Genomic DNA, 13,015 nt, shown 5'->3' with positions numbered 1-13,015 from the left:
ATAACAACTCATCTACTCATTCAGAAAACAGATAACTCTTGAGTGCTTTATGTGTACCAACCTCTCTTTATAAACACTGAATAAACTTTAAATATGGGAAGATAAAAGACAAAAGGAAAACTACAAAGAAGTCAACAACTGAGGGTGTGTGACAAAGAAAGGAGCCAGAAACGATGAAAACAATTTGTGGAGTGGTATAGAACTAAGAAAACACAGATGAATACAGAGCTCATGCAACTAAGATGAGTGTATCTCAGTCGAATCCAACTCTTGGGACACCATGGACTGTAGCCCACCAGACTCTTCTGTGCATGGATTTACCCAGGCAGGATACTGGAGTGGGTTCAGTTCAGCTCAGTTCAGTTGCTCAGCTGTGTCCGACTCTTTGCAACCCCATGAACTGCAGCACGCCAGGCCTCCCTGTCCATCACCAACTACCAGAGTCCACCCAAACCCATGTCCATCGAGTTGGTGATGCCATTCAGCCATCTCATCCTCTGTTGTCCCCTTCTCCTCCTTCCCTCAATCTTTCCCAGCATCAGGGTCTTTTCAAATGAGTCAGCTTTTTGCATCAGGTGGCCAAAGTATTAGAGTTTCAGCTTCAAAATCAGTCCTTCCAAAGAACAACCAGGACTGATTTCCTTTAGGATGGGCTGGTTGGAACTCCTTGCAGTCCAAGGGACTCTCAAGAGTCTTCTCCAATACCACAGTTCAGAAGCATCAATTCTTTGGCACTCAGCTTTCTTTATAGTCCAACTCTCACATCCATACATGACCACTGGAAAAACCATAGCCTTGACTAGATGGACCTTTATTGGCAAAGTAATATTTCTGGTTTTTAATATGCTGTCTAGGCTGGTCATAATTTTCCTTCTAAGGAGTAAGTGTCCTTTAATTTCATGGCTACAATCACCATCTGATTTTGGAGCCTAGAAAAATAGAGTCAGCCACTGTTTCGACTGTTTCCCCATCTATTTGCCATGAAGTGATGGGCCCGGATGCCATGATCTTCGTTTTCTGAACGTTGAGCTTTAAGCCAACTTTGTCACTCCCCTTTTTCACTTTCATCAAGAGGCTCTTTCATTCTTCTTTACTTTCTGCCATAAGGGTGGTGTCATCTGCATATGTGAGGTTGTTGATATTTCTCCTGGCAATCTTGATTCCAGCTTGTGCTTCTTCCAGCCCAGCATTTCTTATGATGTATTCTGGATATACAATAAATAAGCTGGGTGACAATATGCAGCCTTGACGTACTCCTTTTCCTATTTGGAACCAGTCTGTTGTTCCATGTCCACTTCTAACTGTTGCTTCCTGAGCTGCATACAGGTTTCTCAAGAGGCAAGTCAGGTGGTCTTGTATTCCCATCTCTTTCAGAATTTTCCACAGTTTATTGTGATCCACACAGTCAAAGGCTTTGGCATAGTCAATAAAGCAGAAATGAATGTTTTTCTGGAACTCTCTTGCTTTTTGATGACCTAAATCAAATCCCTTATGACTATACAATGGAAGTGAGAAATAGATTTAAGGGGCTAGATCTGATAGACAGAGTACCTGATGAACTATGGACGGAGGTTTGTTACATTGTACAGGAGACAGGAATCAAGACCATCCCCAAGAAAAATGCAAAAAACCAAAATGGTTGTCTGAGGAGGCCTTACAAAAAGCTGTGAAAAGAACAGAGGTGAAAGGCACAGGAGAAAAGGAAAGATATAAGCATCTGAATGCAGAGTTCCAAAGAATAGCAAGGAGAGATAAGAAAGCCTTCCTCAGTGATCAGTACAAAGAAATAGAGGAAAACAATAAAATTGGAAAGACTAGAGATCTCTTCAAGAAAATTAGAGATACCAAGGGAATATTTCATGCAAAGATGGGCACAATAAAGGACAGAAATGGTATGGACCAAACAGAAGTAGAAGATATTAAGAGGTGGTAAGAATACACAGAAGAACTGTATTAAAAAGATCTTCATGACCCGGATAATCACGAAGATGTGATCACTCACGCTCACCTAGAGCCAGACATCCTGGAATGTGAAGTCAAGTGGGCCTTAGAAAGCATCACTACGGACAAAGCTAGTGGAGGTGATGGAATTCCAGTTGAGCTGTTTCAAATCCTGAAAGATGATGCTGTGAAAGTGCTGCACTCAATATGCCAGCAAATTTGGAAAACTCTGCAGTGGCCGCAGGACTGGAAAAGGTCAGTTTTTATTCCAATATCAAAGAAAAGCAATGCAAAGAATGCTCAAACTACCACACAATTGCACTCATCTCACATGCTAGTAAAGTAATGCTCAAAATTCCCCAAGCCAGGTTTCAGCAATACGTGAACCGTGAACTTCCAGATGTTCAAGCTGGTTTTAGAAAAGGCAGAGGAACCAGAGATCAAACTGCCAACATCCACTGGTTCATCGGAAAAACTGGAGTGGGTAGCCATTTCCTTTTCAGGAGGCTATTCTTGATCCAGGGATCGAACCCCCATTGCCTACACTACACATGGATTCTTTACCGACTGAAACACCAGGGATATTCCCCTTTCAGTCTGAGAAACATTTCAAAAGGTTGGCATCCGGTGGGAGTTTAGCTCTGCAGTTCATTTATTTAGTCACTAGAGGGGGCTGCGTCATTTGGAAACAGCGGTCTTTTCTGGCTATCAAGGAAAGGAAGTTTATGCTTTCCATCAATGTTCCACAGAAAAGTAAAAAAAAAAAAAAAAAAAAAAAGATTTTCATCATCTTTAGACAACTTGATTTTATAATCCTTTGTTGAGTGCGTGTGGTCAAGGATTCAGGGAATCATAGCCTTATAGCCTTAACCTCTTCCATGTAGCTCCCTAAACACTGCTTTCCCACTTCCCACCCCGGTTAACTCTTCCCTTCCCGGTTCCTTACGCTCTTTTCTCTTCACTCCTCTTTTTCTGCCAGGATCACCCAGCTCCACTCTTGTCCTCCCCAGATAGTTTGCTTTCCCTTCTGTCTTTTCTCTCTGTCTCAGCATCCTTAGTGTCTCTCTGTCTCAGCATCTTTGGTGCAGAGCACCTACAAACACGGGCACAGAGGGCATAAGGATTAAGGACCATTGTTCAAGGAGGATGAGGAGAATACCATCCGTGTCATCAGTTACTATATGAAGAACCGATGCATTGAGAAATGTCTTCCTAGATGGAGATAGATGCATGATTCCAAGGACCTTTTCAGGACGCTGAGCTCTAATGTCCGAGCTCAAGACGTTTAGCTTTCTGTCCCAATGTTATTAATATTTCTTGTCCCTCAGAGCAATCACAGCCTACTTTGAAATCTCACATACATCTGCTAGAACATGGATGGGAATTTTTATCTCTTTACAACGCACAGCTCAGTACAGTTTTCTGCGATTAAACAATGTTTTCCACAAGCTTCATGGAACATCAGAAAATGTCTTTGAAGAAGAAATGATAGAACAATGGTTCTGGATAGACACACAACTGTGACTGGTGTTCCTTTTCCAGAGTCAGACTTTAAACTCCACAGAGGATGGCAGCACACACCCTATGAGTTGGGGATGCCTCTCCTTCTTTGGGGGACATGACTAAAACAGGGCAGGAAAACCTAAACAAGGAACTGCTTGATCATTGGCTGACAAATCCTGGCAACAACAGACTGCAACGGACACCTGCACTGGTTGTAAGTCTCTAACAGCAGCAGTTGCTTCTCTTCTCTGGAAACAAGCCCAGGAGCAGAGACAAGTCTGAACTCTGAGCCCACAGTCCTGGTTTGTCCTTGAAGTATGAGGCTGGTGATCGGAGTAACTGTTTTTCTGACCTTGGGTAAGTGTTCTGTGTCTACAAGGGATGACTTTGAAGCCAAGGAACCGTGAAGGGTCATTTGCTCTCTGCTCCTCTCCCTGTGTTTTAGTCAGCATTGTAGCAATGGAATTGAGAACAGCTCTATGCATTTGCTAGGGAGCACAAACTTCCATATGACAGGTTAATTCATAGCCATGATCCAGAAGAGACCTTAGCAGTAAGCAGGTTGGAAGAACTCTCTGGGGTTATTGAGCCAAGGACCCCAGGATAAAGCCTATAGAGTCTCAGATTCTTGCCATCTGTCTTTGGTCCCTATATAATAAGCATCAATAATATTTCTGAGGACATAGATAAAAACACTGGAGTAGGGGATAGGTCCAGACAGTTTGGGGAGTGTTATGCTCCTGATCCATAGAATTACACTGATTTGTTGTCAGGGGATAATTTTATTTTCTTCATCCTTTAGGGACTGTGATTAATGCTAAGACCACCCAACCCAGCTCCATGGATTGTGCTGAAGGAGAGGATGTAAACCTGCCTTGTAACCACTCTACCATTGGTGGAAATGACTATATACATTGGTATCGGCAAAATCCCAATCAGAGCCCACAGTATGTCATTCATGGCTTTCGAGACACAGTGAACAGCAGCATGGCCTCTCTGCACATAGCTTCAGACAGAAAGTCCAGCACCTTGGTCCTGCCCCAGGTCACCCTGAGAGACGCCGCTGTGTACTACTGCGTCCTGAGAGAGGCACACTGGGACAGACAGGGCTGCACCTGTGCAGTATCTCTGGTGGGAAGATGGGGGGCGGAGTGGGGAGAGCAGTCACTAGAGCAAATTTAGACTCTTCTAGAAGGAGAGTCAGAGAACAGTAAGAGATGGGGAAAATGAAGGGAAAGGAAAGGGAAGAAGATGGTTAAAAACAGAAGAAAAAGAGGGCAAGGAATAAGAACCCAGTTTACTGAAGAATCTGAGAAGAACTTTGAGGAACGTCAGAATCATAATTTTAACACAGCAATAAAGTAAGACCTGTTAATAATTTTTATGACTGTTTCTCATGTCAATAAAATGTTGGTGTCAGTGTGCTAATCCCACATAAGAAATGGGAAACATACACATAATTCTCCTTGTACCAAAGGCTTCTTTCATTTGGATCCAAGGCCAAGTCTAGACTCTGATGTGTTATAGCTTTTCCACTTACCAGAAACAAATTACTCTCTCTGAGAAAGACCTAAAATGTTATTGTTGCTAGTCTAGAACATTCATATTTCCCATGAAGTTTTTTGAAAGAAACAAAAATTAAGTGACTAATAATTTTTCTCTTTCTAGGCAGGTCTGGAAACTCTGCCTCTATAAGGAGTTTTCATCAATTTGATAATCCCGAAGCAGCACATGGGGGTTCCCCCATGGCTTGGCAGTAAAGAATCCACCTGCAGTGCAGGAGCTGCAAGAGACCCGGGTTCAATCCTTGGTTCAGGAAGATCCCTTGGAGGAGGGCATGGCAACCCACTCCACTATTCTTCCCTGGAGAACCCCATGGACAGAGGAGCCTGGCAGAGTACGGTCTTTAGAGCTGCAAAGAATCGGACATGACTGAAGCGACTTAGCATGCAACAGCATGTGGGGCTTACCCTGGTGGCTCAGTGGTAAAGAATGTGCCTGCTAATGCAAGGGACCCAGGTTTGGTCCCTGGTTGGAGAACTAAGATCCCACATGCCTTGGAGCAACTAGGCCTATGTGCTGCTACTACTGAACCATCCTTGAACTGTCCATCTGAACGTTAGTGTCTGCAGATCACTTCCCTTTCACTGCAGTGAAAATATTCAGGTCTTCATCTTCCATCCCTTTTACCCCCAAATCTACTGACAGAGAATCAATATTATTTACAGAGTCTGAGATAAGAGCACAAACTAAAATTATCTTCATCTGGTTTCAAAAGCACTTATTTTTCTCTAAAGTATCCTACTAAAATTAAAAAGCATAATACAAAACTAGTAATCAACAGTTTAAAAATGTGTTTACAATAGAAATTTAAAAATTATTTATTCACTTTCACTTTAATAAAAATAAAACTATTACAATTCAGTTTTCAATGTCCAGCTGGTGGTTAAGATAACTAATATTGCTCTCAATGCAGGCTGAGTCTAAAATAAATGTATATAACTTTTAAAGTCATCAGTACCATTTTTATAGAATAAATATATATGCATTAATATACACATTTTTTTTCTCTTTCTGACTTTCATCATTCTGTTTAACAGACTCTAGGCTCATCCACCTCACTAGAACTGTCTCAAATGTGTTTTTTTTTACAGCTGAGAAATATTCCATTATATATAAGTATGACAACTTCTTTATCTGTTCATCTGGGGATGGACCCTATTTGTGCGGCAAGACACAGACATAGAGAACAGACTTTGGACGCAGTAGGGGAGGGAGAGAGTGGGAAAAATTGAGAGAGTAGCATTGAAACATATGCTTTACCGTATGTAAAATAGATAGCTAGTGGGAAGTTGCTGTATGATGCAGGGAGCTCAATACGGAGCTCTGTGACAACCTAGAGGAGTGGGGGGAAGACTCAAAAGGAGGGGACGTATGTATACTTCTGGGTGATTCACATCATTATATGGCAAAAGCCAACACAATAATGTAAAGCAATTATCCTCCAATTAGAAATAAATTAAATTTAAAAAATAATACTGTTTAATACAGCAAAGTGTTTCAGCCAACAGAAACAACTTCTGGTCATGCTGATTCATGAGCACCCTTCAGAACCACAAGGAAGTGCATAAGAGAAGCAAAAGCTGCATCCTCAGCTCTTCTGGGAAAAAGTGTTTAATTAGGGAAGAACCTACTGCATCCATGCCCTGTGAGAGCAAGATGGGGCTGTGTAATTAATTTTTGCTTTCTTTTCCCTAAAATTTTCCCAAATTCCTAATCAGGGCCTGCCTTCTCCTAAATGTTCTCAGAAAATGTCCCTCAGACCATAAAATAATGATCTTTCTATTTCCCACTCTCCCCCTGGCCAGCACGTTCTGAGTGGGTTGCGGTGGAGGTGGGCCGTCCTGTCCGTGTCCCCGGAGCAGGATTTGCTGGGTGAGCTGATTGGCCGCAGGGGCAGGAGCGACTTACGACACTCACTCCCTCGGGGTTTAGTTTAGTGTCTTACAGTGAAAATGTCCCAGCAAGAAGAGGAAGCATCATGGAGAGGCTCGCAGGCGCTGTGCTGGGGCTTTTGTTTGCCCAGGTTTGCTGTGAGTTGGGGCTGCCCCACAGGGGATCTGAAGGAATGAGACGCTGCTCTATTGTTGAGGGAGGGAGAGGAGCTGACAAGTCCTGCAGACTTTTTATCCTTCTCGTCATCTATGGGGATGGGGAGGGCACTTTCAGGGTTTAGTAGGAGTTACAGTGACCGTCACCAGTGACTGTTTCTCTTTCCTCATCAGGTGTGCGAGGGGTGGATGTGGAGCAGAGTCCCCGAGGTCTGAGTCTCCAGGAGGGAGCCAGCTACACGCTTCAGTGTAATTTTTCCACTTCCTCAGAGAGTGTGAACTGGTATCTTCAGAACTCTGGGGGCCGCATCATCCACCTGTTTTACATTCCTTCAGGGACAAAGCGAGATGGAAGATTAAATGCCACAACAGTCCCTAAAGAACGCCGCAGCTCACTGCACATTTCCTCTTCGCAGACCACAGACTCGGGCACTTACTTCTGTGCTGTGCAGCACAGTGCTCCCCAGGCACCTGCAGCCTCTACACAAACCCTCCGCGGGGCTCGGCCCCTCTTCCAGCCACAGTCACACCGTGAGGCCACCACAGGGCATTTGCAGTGCTTAATGTTACTCACCTTTATCAGGACAGTTTTAACCACAGACACTTTCTGGCCCTACAGATTATGGACTTTGGTCTTTATCTTTCCTTCTCAACAGGTATCTCCTTCTACACTAGAAACTTCTATCTGGGAACTAGCAGAGTAGTTGATAAGAGGATAGAATTAAAATAAATATTTAACCACAGCTTCTCAGTGGTAAAGAATGTGCCAACCCGTGAAGGAGATGCAGAAGACATAGGTTTGATCCCTGGGTTGGCAAGATCCTCTGGAGGAGGAGATGGTAACCCACTCCAGTATTCTTGGGGAACACTGGGGAATCTCATGGGCAGAGGAGCCTGGCGGGCTCCAGTCCACGGAGTCTCAAATAGTTGGACTGACTGAGTGACTAAGTATACATGCTGAACTAAAAAATGTTAAAAAGTGAAAGGAATTAAATGAAATCACTCCAATAAAGATACTACCCAGTGTGGGAGAGGGTGGGGCCTATGGACAGAATTAAAGCAGATATGGACTTAGAGTTCTAGCTGGCTGAGAAGAGCAGAAGAGGAACTTGAGTTGCCACTGAGCACTGACGCCAGAAACAATGGACAAGACACTGGGAGCATCATTTTTGATTCTGTGGCTTCAACTAGGCTGTGACTAGTGGAGGAGAAAATCTAGGATATCTCATCAACTAAGTGGACCGAGAAAACTGGATTACAAACAAGCTCATGCAGATAGAAACTCTAAGAAGGAAATAGGTGTCTGTGGAACTAATGACTTTTTATCTCTTTAAGTAGGGGTGAGTGGACAACAGAAGGAAAAAAGTGACCAAGAGCAGGTGAAACAGAGCCCTCAATCTTTGACAGTCCAGGAAGGAGAGATTTCCATTCTGAACTGTAGTTATGAGAAGAGCGCATTTGACTACTTCATGTGGTACTGGCAATGTCCGGGCAAAGGCCCTGCATTCTTGATAGCCGTAGTTCGGCTATGAATGAAATGGAAGATGGGAGTTTCACAGTTTCCCTCAATAAGAGTGCCAAACAGCTCTCATTGTACATCACAACTTCCCAGCCTGGAGACTCAGCCACCTACATCTGTGCAGCAATGCCGGGCGCTCCCCAGGCACCTGCAGCTGAGCTGCAGCCACACCCTGCTGTGTAGATGAAATACACATGCACACGCACACACACAATCTGTTTGGTCATAAAAATCTTAATATATTTAAGAAAACTGAAGTTATATAGAATTTATTCTGCAACCAAAATGGAAACGACACAGAATATCTAGTACAAAGAGATGTCTGTAGAAACTCTCAAATATTTGGAATATACGCACTGACTTAAAGATAACCATAGGTTAAAGAAACAATTACTATGACTTTAGAACATATTTTGAAAGTAAATATTGTGAGAGCACATTATATAAATATGTATGAGATGCAGCTAAAATTATACATAAAAGGAAATTTATCTATTTAAATGCTTATTTAACTAAAGAAAAAAGGTTAAAAAATTATCATCTAGGTTTTCAGTGAAAGATGATAGAAAAGCAAACTAAACCCAACATAAAACTGAAAGAAGTAAATAATAAAATGTTGCATTGGTGAAATACAAAGAAAGCTATAGGGGCAGCCATGAAATACAAAGTTAATTTTGCTAAAATGGTCAATAAGATTGAAATATTTCTGGGTAGACTTATCAAGGGAAAAAAGAAAAAAACAGATTATACAGATAAGTAACTAAAAAGAAAATTATTCTACAAGTTCTATAATGTTAAAAGGGTAATAAAAGAATATAATTAACAAGTTTATGTCATTGAGTAAGTGTATAGAAGTAGATTTACACAAGTAGGGAAGATTTATTTTTTTGACAAAGTGCAAAGAAAATTCAATGGGGGTAACATAGTATTATGAGCAAATGATGTTGGGACAATTGTATATTCTTGGGAAATAATTAAAACTTGGCCAAATATCACCCCTTATACAAAAATTTGGGTACATCCTCAAAATGAACCATACATCCAAGTGTAAGATGTAAAATTACCAAATCTTTTAGGAAAACATAAGAGAATATCTTCATGACCTAGGGTTAGATCAAAAGAATTTTGACATGACACCAAGAGCATGATCCATAAACAAACTTAGATTTCATCAAAATTAAAAATTTGCTCTTTGAAAGACACTGTTTATCCTGTGACAGACACTGTTAAGAGAAGGAAAATGATCAACTGCAGAAATGACAATGAAATACATTTTCATCAAAAGATTGTGTTCAGAATACAATGAACTCTCTAGACAGCAGGAAGAAAACAACCCTGTTGAAAACTGGATGATAGATTTACACAGATACTTCACCAGAGAGCTATGTGGTAAGGAAATAAGCATATAAAAAGATGGGGAACACATGTATACCTGTGATGGATTCATGTTGATGTATGGAAAAAGCAATACAATATTGTAAAGTAATTAACCTCCAATTAAAATAAATAAATTTATATTTTAAAAAATAAAAATAAAAAGATGGTCAGTCTATGTCCTGGCTGTTATAAACAGTGCTGCGATGCCCATCAGCAGATGAATGGACAAGAAAGCTGTGATACATATACACAATGGAGTATTACTCAGCCATTAAATAGAATACATTTGAATCAGTTCTAATGAGGTGGATGAAACTGGAGCCTATTATACAAAGTGAAGTAAGCCAGAAAGAAAAACACCAATACAGTATACTATCACATATATATGGAATTTAGAAAGATGATAATGATAACCATGTATGCGAGACAGCAAAAGAGACACAGATGTTTAGAACGGACTTTTGGACTCTGCGGGAGAGGGAGAGGGTGGGATGATTTGGGAGAATGGCATTGAAACATATATACTATCATGTAAGAAATGAATCGCCAGTCTATGTTCAATACAGGATACAGGATGCTTGGGGCTGGTGCATGGGGATGATCCAGAGAGATGATATGGGGTGGGAGGTGGGAGGGGGGTTCCAGAATGGGGAACTCATGTACATCCATGGCTGATTCATGTCAATGTATGGCAAAACCAATACAGTATTGTAAAGCAAAATAAAGTAAATTTTTTTTTAAAAAAAAGATGGTCAGTCTAAATCAAATATCTCTCTTAGTAAATGTCACATTGCACTGGAAAATATGTGGGTTATTTTCAAATATCTTTTGATACTGATTTATAACATAATTCCATGGTGATTAGAAAACAGACTGTAGGATTTTAATATCTTTAGACCATGACAATTTGAACCTTGTTTTATGTCCCTGGATATGTGCCAATGTCTCCTAGTTTATAGTCTCTGGGACGTAGAATAGAGTTTGCATCCTGCTACTGTGTGAAAATTGCATAAGTCTTAACTATGTTGATTCATAGTGCTTCTCTGGTCTACTGCACCCTTCTACTTTTCTGTGTATTCATTCTATTAATTTTTGAGGGTTTGCTATTGAAACTCCAACCAAAAAATTTAATTTATTTACTTAAAAAGTAGTTGTAATATATAGTGGAACTGTATTTTGTGCTGTGTTTTCTAAGTCTAATATACACTTTCATAATTTAAAAAATAAAGAGAAAAAAAGATGGTCAACATTATTAGTCTTTAGGAAAATGCAAATTAAGGCACAAAGAGATACTACTTCACATCTACCATAAAGACTAAAAGTAAAAATACTGACAATATCGAGTTCTGGCAAAGATGCAGAGAAATTGGAGCATTCATATATTGCTGGTGGGTGAATCGTCATTCTGGTAAAAAGTTCAGCAGTTCCACATAAACTTAAATATTCACTTACCTTACAACTCTGCAATCAGACTCCTGAGTATTTATGCTTGAGGAATGAAAAACTTATATTTACACAAAAATCTGTACATGAATATTCATAGCAGCTATATTTGTGATGACCAAAAGCTGGAAACCAGTCAAGTGTTCTTCTTTGGGTGAATAGATAAATAAATCCACTGTAATACATCTGTACAATGACATATTATTTATAGATTTTTTCAACTTGTAGTATAGTTGTGTCTCAATAAACCATTTTCAGTTGAAAATAACAAAAATGCATTTAATATACCTAACCCAGCCTACATTAAATGTGCTCAACACTTACTTTTTTAATTCCCTGGTGGCTCAGACGGTAAAGTGTCTGTCTACAATGTGGGAGACCAGGGTTCAATGGTTTGGGAAGATCCCCTGGAGAAGGAAATGGCAATCCACTCCAGTACTATTGCCTGGAAAATCCCATGGACATAGGAGCTTGGTAGGCTACAGTCCATGGGGTCGCAAAGAGTTGGACATGACTTAGCGACTTCACTTCACAACACTTACTTTAGCCTACTTACTTTTTCTTTAGGTGGGAGAAATCATCTAACACAATGTCTATTTTATACTAAAATGTTGAAAATCTCATGTAATTAATTGAGTGCTGTACTGAAAGTGAAAAATAGAATAGTTGTATGATTACAGAAGGAAGGTAAGTGTGTCAGTTTTTTACCCTCATGATCTCAGGGCTGGCCAGGAGCTCAGCTTATTGCTGCTGCCCATATCACCAAAGAATATATAGCAAATGTTCCTAGCATGGGAAAAGATCAAATTTAAAAATGCAAAGTGTGGTTTTTACTGAATGTGTATCACTTTCTTACCACTGTAAAGTCAAAAATCCAAAGTCAAGACATCATAAGTTGGTGACAGTCTGTAGTGATTAAAAGAAACAGACTAATGATACATGCAATAGCTTAGATGGGGCTTCCGAAGTGGCTCAGTGATAAGAATCTGCCTGCAATGCAGGAGACGGGGGTTTGATCCCTGGGTAGGGAAGATACCCTGGAGAAGGAAATGGCAACCCACTCCCTGGAAAATTCCAAGGACAGAGGAACCTGGAAGTCTACAGTTAGTGAGGTTGCAAAAGAGTGGGAAATGACTTAGCAACTAAAAAACAATAGCCTCGATGGCTCTCAGGATATATGGTGAATGAAGAAATAGTCAATCTCAGAGGCTACATGGTGTATGATTACACTTATTGGATTATTATGACTGTATACATACAGTGATTCTACCTATACAACATTCTCAAAGAACAAAATTAGAGATGAGAAAGAGATCAGTAGTCAGAGTTAGAAAGAGCTGCAGGGATGGGGAGAATATGCACAGGGGATTTCTTTAAGAGACAAAACAGTTCTGTGTCATGATGTTAGTGGTGGTACAAGAACCAAAACATGTGATAAAATTTCATGGACTAATGCATCAAAACCAAAGAATGCATATAAAAACTGATGATAAGTTTATGGTATTTTGATAAAATTTTATCAATATCAATTTCTTGATATATGTAATTGTTATATTAGTATATATCTATATTTTATAATATCATGTTGTTTTGCAAGCTTCTGTAGTCACTCATGATCTCC

The sequence above is a fragment of the Budorcas taxicolor genome, chromosome 10, assembly GCF_023091745.1.
Source record: "Budorcas taxicolor isolate Tak-1 chromosome 10, Takin1.1, whole genome shotgun sequence".
Classification (NCBI taxonomy): Eukaryota; Metazoa; Chordata; class Mammalia; order Artiodactyla; family Bovidae; genus Budorcas; species Budorcas taxicolor.
Note: the sequence above shows the minus strand (reverse complement) of the source record.